The sequence below is a fragment of the Rutidosis leptorrhynchoides genome, chromosome 3, assembly GCF_046630445.1.
Source record: "Rutidosis leptorrhynchoides isolate AG116_Rl617_1_P2 chromosome 3, CSIRO_AGI_Rlap_v1, whole genome shotgun sequence".
NCBI lineage: Eukaryota > Viridiplantae > Streptophyta > Magnoliopsida > Asterales > Asteraceae > Rutidosis > Rutidosis leptorrhynchoides.
In genome coordinates, this window is record NC_092335.1 from 52,960,087 (window position 1) to 52,969,190 (window position 9,104).

Consider the following 9,104-nt stretch of genomic DNA (forward strand, 5'->3'; position numbering starts at 1 on the left):
TGCCCCGTATGTCTAAGATCATCAAATCAAACATGCTTCAAACCTCCTTCTACCCCACTGTCATCATCTAATTTCACATCCTTCTTCAAAGTTTGTGAACCTCCACATCAAAACAAGATAAAATCAAAATAAATATAACATCAAACATCAAAACAAAATTTCATCAAACCTTCCCTCTTCCCCCACTTTTTTTTTCTCTCATCCTTCGTGCTTCACTCATCATGAACCGTCACCCAAACACTTTGCCCACTTAATAATAAATTTCCGGTAGGAACCTGTTATCTTCAAGGAAACTAGTACGGAAATTGGGTCCCTTGACTAGTACACAACTTTGGGATACTTAAAGGTAGTCGTCACCTAATGGAGCCAACCGGGGCGGACGACGTGAAACAAAACAGTGTTATGAATCTTCCATGATCTTTGACTTTGACGTAAGACTATTGAGCTACCTTAGAGTATTGAAGTCAAACATCGATTCATGACACTCTGCTAGGTCTAAGATCGTCGACCGATTGGCTTCCATAAGGTGACGGCGACCTTAAAGTACTCTAGAGTCACTGTGTACTAGTCGAGGTAAATGATTTCCTTACTAGTTTTCTTGACGAGAACATCTTCCTACTAGAAATTTATCATTATGATGGCAAAGGGGTTGGAGTGAAGGTTCGTGATGAGGGAACCACGAAGGATGAGGCAACAAAAGAGAGGGAGGAAAAGAAGGTTAGATACTTTCCACTCAAAAAGCCCTGCCATCCAAATTTTTTTTTTAATAACCCTTACAAATTTAGTATTTCTTGTATTACTTTGAGCAAATCCCAATACACAGTTACACACATAAACGGAAAACATATTACGCAATGACATACTGAAATGATGGCAAGTTGCTGACCATTAAAATAAGCAGCATGGAGCCTGAATTAAACAAGAAAAAAAAGTTAACATAAGAAATTTCAAATAGTCAAAATGATTTTACCCATATATGCTTAACAACGAATTTTTGGTCAAGCGCTCTGTTGTGATTGCGCACTTTTAAGACCCGAGAAATTAATAGAACAATTAAGCAATAAATAAAGACACAAGATTTTATGTGGTTCGGCGTGAGGCCTAGTCCACGGGCGGAAGCAGAGATGGATTTTACTAGCAAATATGGCAAACCCGAGGTTACAATGTATCACTCTAATCTAGGCTTCGAAAATACTAACAAAGTATTTGGACCACTCACTAGATTGTAACACTTCTCTCGTAACTCACTCTTATAGAATTTTATTTAACAATTCTATACCCTCTCTATTTTCTACACTACTCCTCACAAGAGTTATTATTGAACTCTTTCAAGTATGTGTTTTTGATATGAGATTTTGTGATGGGATGATTCAAATGAAGCTCCAAGCATTGCCTTTTATACTTGAGGTTAATCCATGTGAATGCAAGTGTAGCCTACCTTCATTTGTTCAAAAAACCATGTTTTAAACAAAGCCATCAAACCAATAGTGTATGGCTCCTTTCTTTGACTTCAACTTTTGCAAGATAATTCAACCATGTGAATGGTAGGTGGCCAAACTTTAGAATTCAATTTGGAATTGAGTCACATGTATTATCGTCCAACAAATCTCCACCTTGACGAACATTCCATTCCTTTGCTATCTGTTCTTAATCTCCACTATCCGCCACAGCCCTTTCGGGCTCATCACTTTCTTCGAACGCCAACCAAGTTCAAACAATGTTCGAACTTGTTTGTAGTAACGGGCTTAGTCAACATATCTGCCGGATTATCTGCCGTACCAATCTTCTTGACCATTATAACTCCTTTAGATATGAATTCACGAATAAAGTGATACCGTACATCAATGTGTTTGGTTCTCTCATGATACACTTGATTTTTAGTCAAATGTATGGCACTCTGGCTATCACAATGCACCACAGTTTCGTCCTGTTGCAAACCCAGATCACCAACCAAACCCCTCAGCCACTTTGCTTCTTTTACACCCTCAGTCATAGCCATGTATTCCGCTTCAGTTGTCGACAAAGCAACTGTCGATTGTAATGTTGCTTTTCAACTAATAGCACATCTTCCGAGAGTAAAAACATATCCCGTCTGAGACCTTCTCCGATCCAAATCACCAGAGTCTGAATCAACATATCCGGTAACATTAGTATTACCACCGCTATCAAATACTAAGCCAATATCTGTTGTCCCTCTGAGGTACCGTAGAATCCATTGCACCGCTTTCCAATGAGCTTTCCCTGGACAATCCATATATCTACTCACCACGCTTACCGCCTGTGCAATATCCGGTCTAGTACATACCATAGCATACATGATGCTACCCACAGTACTAGCATATGGAACATGTGACATATGCTCCACCTCCTCCTCAGTTTCCGGTGACAACACCGATGAAAGTTTGAAATGTGCAGCAAGTGGAGTACTAACCGGTTTGGAGTTATCCATCCCAAAACGCTGAAGAACCTTCTCAATATATTTCTTTTGTGACAAATACAATTTTCCTTCACGTCTATCTCTGATAATCTCCATTCCCAATATCTTCTTAGCTGCACCCAAATCTTTCGTCTCAAACTCACTTTTGAGTTGAGATTTTAACTGATCGATCTCAGACATGTTTTTCGAAGCAATCAACATATCATCCACATATAACAACAAATAAACGTACAAGCCATCAGGAAGCTTCTTGTGATATACACAACTATCATAATCACTCCGCGAGTAAGATTTACTAGTCATGAATACGTCAAACCACTTATACCATTGTCGAGGTGATTGCTTCAAGCCATATAGTGACTTTTTCAGCAAACAAGCATAATCTTCCTTTCCTTTGACCAAAAATCCCTCTGGCTGGCGCATAAAGATCCATTCCTCCAACTCACCATGTAAGAATGCCATCTTGACATCTAGTTGCTGCAGCTCCATATCAATTAAAGCAACCATTGCAAGTAACACACGAATAGATGTATGCTTTACGACCGGTGAGAAAACTTCATTAAAGTCAACTCCCTCTCTCCGAGTAAAGCCTTTTGCTACAAGGCATGCTTTGAACCTTTCATCTTCTACACCCGGAATTCCGTCCTTCTTCTTGAAGATCCATTTGCATCCAACAATCTTCTGACCTTTTGGCGGTTTCACCAGCTCCCATGTATGATTTTTATAAAGAGACTCCATCTCTTCATTCATAGCTACAGACCACTTTGCAGATTCTGGGCCACTAATAGCTTCACGATATGTAGCAGGTTCTTGGACCTCTATATCTTCTGCCATACCCAGGGCATAAGCTACCAAATCTGCATGCCCTAACCGTTGTGGTGGTTTTATTGCTCGTCGTTCTCTATCTCTTGCTAGATTATAATTCTGTAGATCATGTTGCTCATCTGACTGATCTTCTGGTGTCATTTGATCAACACCAGAGTCATGTACGTCTTCTATAACGGGCTCGATAGGAGTATCTTGTACTACTCCTTGTGGAACTTCTATTTCTTGCTCCACCTACTCTTCAACTTCACGATCTTTTCCAGCAACTACTTGTTCCTCCTCTGTCTTTTTCAACATAGCAGACTCATCAAATGTCACATCTCTGCTGATAAAAAATCGGGATGATTTACCATTAGGGCACCATAATCTATAACCCTTCACCCCATCTGCATACCCTAGAAATATGCATCTTTTGGCCCTCGGCTCAAGTTTACCATTTTTCATATGAGCATAAGCAGGACAACTGTGACGATCACTCCAAATCCATATGGACGAACACGTCATTCATCGATTTCATTGCGAGGTATTTGACCTCTATATGATACGTTTTGTAAATATTGCATTCTTTTGAAAAGGCACACCATAAATGAATATTTAAATCAAAGGTTTTCGACATCTGATGATTTCTACATATAGGCAATCACCGTAATATAATAGTTTACAATAGTACTTCCGTTGACAATACAGTCAAAATAAGATACATGGTGATGATTTGGTGAATGCAACGTTTCCTTGAAAAAATATGCCATGTAAGACTCCATGCACATAGCTTGTCTAACATATAAGCAAACAACGGAAGACTTCAAGGGAACCTGAGAATAAACATGCTAACAAGTGTCAACACAAAGGTTGGTGAGTTCATAGTTTTAATGTTTTGCATAATCTGTACATAAGGATCACAAGATTTCAGTTGTTTCATCCAGAAATGTTTATCAAAATATTCTATGAAATTGAGCACCCTGGTAACTAAACTTAACGTATATATAATTTATACCCTTTGTATAATCATCTTAATAATACACGCAAACCAACGTGTACGCTTCTCAAATAGCATACGTTCATTAAAAGGCTAGTGCTCTAGCTCGGACGGGGATATCAAGCCCTATGGATCCATATACTACTACTCGCGCCCACCAGTTCTTATAACCGGCAGTTACTAGTTACCAAAGCTAAGGGATTTTCGGTTCAAACTCAGTATAGAATTTAGTATGTACTTGTGTCCATTGTTTAAAATAAATTGCATGTATTCTCAGCCCAAAATATATATTGCAAAAGCATTTAAAAAGGGAGAAAATGAAACTCACCTTAGCAGCATATAAAGTCATTCACCAAAATGTGACCGAAATTCGGATTACCAAATAACCGTAGATCTCAACCTAGAGAACATATGTTGGTCAATAAATGTCTATCAAGCTAGGTCAGGTCATAGTGTATTACAATCCTAATGCTCGAGATTGACATACAAAAGTTATCCAAAGTCGTTTCAAAAAGTCAATTTTGACAATAGTTCAACAAAACGAGACGTGCCTTATATAAGGATTCATTTACTCGGCTAGTAGTATTCAAAAATCTAATTTATAAATCTTATAAATGAAATGTCCCGTTCATATTGATTATAAACGTTCCATATTAATTGATTTCGTCGCGAGGTTTTGACCTCTATATGAGACGTTTTTCAAAGACTGCATTCATTTTTTAAAACAAGCATAACCTTTATTTTATCGATAAAGGTTTAAAAAGCATTACGTAGATTATCAAATAATGATAATCTAAAATATACTGTTTACACACGAGCATTACATAATGGTTTACAATAAGAATATATTACATCAAAAATAAGTTTCTTGAATGCAGTTTTTACACAATATCATATAAGCATGGACTCCAAATCTTGTCCTTATATTAGTATGCAACAGCGGAAGCTCTTAATAATCACATGAGAATAAACATGCTTAAAACGTCAACAAAAATGTTGGTGAGTTATAGGTTTAACCTATATATTTATCAAATCGCAATAATAGACCACAAGATTTCATATTTCAATATACATCCCATACATAGAGATAAAAATCATTCATATGGTGAACACCTGGTAACCGACATTAACAAGATGCATATAAGAATATCCCCTATCATTCCGGGAAATCCTTCGGACATGATATAAACGAATTCGAAGTACTAAAGCATCCGGTACTTTGGATGGGGTTCGTTAGGCCCAATAGATCTATCTTTAGGATTCGCGTTAATTAGTAGATCGGTTTACTAATTCTTAGGTTACCAAGCAAAAGGGGCATATTCGGCTTCGATCATTCAACCATATAATGTAGTTTCATTTACTTGTGTCTATTTCGTAAAATATTTATAAAACTGCATGTATTCTCATCCCAAAATATTAGATTTTAAAAGTGGGACTATAACTCATTTTCACAGATTTTTACTTCGTCGGGAAGTAAGACTTGGTCACTGGTCGATTCACGAACCTATACAAATATGTACATATATATCAAAGTATGCTCAAAATATATTTACAACATTTTTTAATACGTTATAATGTTTTAAGCTTATTAAGTCAGCTGTTCTCATTAATAACCTACAACTAGTTGTCCATAGTTAGATGTACAGAAAAAAATATAAATTATCTTGGATCAATCCACGACCCAGTGTATACAAGCCTCAGGCTAGATCATAATTCAAACTATATATATTATTTTAGAATCAACCTCAACCCTGTATAGCTAACTCCAACATTACTGCATATAGAGTGTCTATGGTTGTTCCAAAATATATTATATAGATGGGTCGATATGATATGTCAAAATATTGTATACGTGTCTATGGTATCCCAAGATTACATAATATATATTAGAATACATGAATAATACAATATAAGTTTGTTAAGTTATGATTTGTATAGAATTGTTACAATATTTCCCGTAGCTACAACAATCAAAAAATATCCAATCTTGTTTTACCCATAACTTCTTCGTTTTAAATCCGTTTTGAGTGAATCAAATTGCTATGGTTTCATATTGAACTCTATTTTATGAATATATACAGAAAAAGTATAGGTTTATAGTCTGAAATATAAGTTACAAGTCATTTTTGTAAGAGGTAGTCATTTCAGTCGAAAGAACGACGTCTTGATGACCATTTTGAAAAACATACTTCCACTTTGAGTTTAACCATGATTTTTGGATATAGTTTCATGTTCATAAGAAAAATTATTTTCCCAGAAGAACAACTTTTAAATTAAAGTTTATCATAGTTTTTAATTATCAAACCCAACACAGCCCGCGGTGTTACTACGACGGCGTATGTCCGGTTTTACGGTGTTTTTCGTGTTTCCAGGTTTTAAATCATTAAGTTAGCATATCATACAGATATAGAACATGTGTTTAGTTGATTTTAAAAGTCAAGTTAGAAGGATTAACTTTATTTGCGAACAAGTTTAGAATTAACTAAACTATGTTCTAGTGATTACAAGTTTAAATCTTCGAATAAGATAGTTTTATATGTATGAATCGAATGATGTTATGAACATCATTACTACCTTAAGTTTAGTAGGTAAACCTACTGGAAGTGACAAGAAATGATCTAGCTTCAAAGGATCTTGAATGGCTTGAAAGTTCTTGAAGTAGGATCATGACACAAAAACAAGTTCAAGTAAGATTTTTACTCGAATTAAGATAATTTATAGTTATAGAAATTGAATCAAAGTTTGAATATGATTATTACCTTGAATAAGAAAGATAACCTACTGTAAATAATAAAGGTTTCTTGATCTTAGATGATTACTTTGAATGGATTAGAAAGCTTGGATGTAAACTAGTAAACTTGAAAGGATTTTCGAAGTGTTCTTGAAGTGTTCTTCCTAAGATGATTATAGCTTGATTCTTGAAGTAATTTTTGATGAAGATGATGATTAGCTACTGGAAAAATTCGTTCATAAGTGTGTGTGTGTGTGTGTGTGTGTGTGTGTTGAGAGAGAATTAGAAAGAGAATTGGAAGTGAAATGGAGTGAATGATGAGTGGTAAGTGGTGAGTGGTGAGTGGGGTTAAAAGGAGTTCTAGTTAGTTGACTAGTTCGTGGTAGAAGTTAAAATTGATTAATCATACATGACATAATCAAGAGTGGAATCCCATGCTAGTTCCTATTGGTATATACCCATAGTAAGTACGTCTAGAAGCTGTGTATAATACGGGTATGAATACGACTAGAATTCTTGATGAAAAAAGAATGGGAATGTAACTGTACCCATTTTCGTTAAGTATTAGTGTTTTGATATATGTCTTGAAGTCTTCCAAAAGTATATTAATACATCTAAATACACTACATGTATATACATTTTAACTGAGTCGTTAAGTCATCGTTAGTCGTTACATGTAAGTGTTGTTTTGAAACCTTTAAGTTAACAATCTCATTTAATGTTGTTAACCCATTGTTTATTATATCTAATGACATGTTAAATTATTATCTTATCATGATATTATGATATATTAATATATCTTAATATGATATATATACATTTAAATGTCGTTACAACGATAATCGTTACATATATGTCTCGTTTCGAAATCCTTAAGTTAGTAGTCTTGTTTTTATGTATATAACTCATTGTTAATATACTTATGGAGATACTCACTTATCATAATCTCATGTTAACTATATGTATATCCATATATATATCGTCATGTTGTTTTTACAAGTTTTAACGTTCGTGAATCGCCTGTCAAATATTCTCCTACGTATTTAGCAACGTCGGCTTTCATACCTGGCCACCAAAAATGTTTCTTGAGATCCTTGTACATCTTCCCCGTTCCAGGATGTATTGAGTATCTGGTTTTATGAGCTTCTCTAAGTACCATTTCTCTCATATCTCCAAATTTTGGTACCCAAATTCTTTCAGCCCTATACTGGGTTCCGTCTTCCCGAATATTAAGATGTTTCTCCGATCTTTTGGGTATTTCATCCTTTAAGTTTCCATCTTTTAAAACTCCTTGTTGCGCCTCCTTTATTTGGGTAGTAAGGTAAGTGTGAATCATTATATTCATAGATTTTACACGAATGGGTTCTCTGTCCTTTCTGCTCAATGTAAAGACCCGTCCTAATCCATCCGGACGAAGTCCATATAGATTACAAATGATTCATGACCGTTGATTACATCGCGAGGTAATTGACCTCTATATGATACATTTTACAAACATTGCATTCGTTTTTAAAATACAAAATTTCGTTACATCGAAAGTTGACAGGCATGTATAGCATTTCATAATATATCCAAATATAATTGACTTAATAATAATCTTGATGAACTCAAAGACTCGAATGCAACGTCTTTTGAAATATGTCATGAATGACTCCAAGTAATATCTCTAATATGAGCAAATGCACAGCGGAAGATTTCTTTCGTACCTGAGAATAAACATGCTTTCAAGTGTCAACCAAAAGGTTGGTGAGTTCATTAGTTTAACATAAATAAACATTTTCATCATTTTAATAGACCACAAGATTTTCATTTCTCATAAACATACGTCCCATGCATAGAGACAAAAATAATCATTCATATGGATTGAACACCTGGTAACCGACATTCACAATATGCATATAAGAATATCCCCATCATTCCGGGATCCTCTTTCGGACATGATATAAATTTCGAAGTACTAAAGCATCCGGTACTTTGGATGGGGCTTGTTGGGCCCGATAGATCTATATTTAGGATTCGCGTCAATTAGGGTGTCTGTTCCCTAATTCTTAGATTACCAGACTTGATAAAAAGGGGCATATTTGACTTCGATAATTCAACCATAGAATGTAGTTTCGATTACTTGTGTCTATATC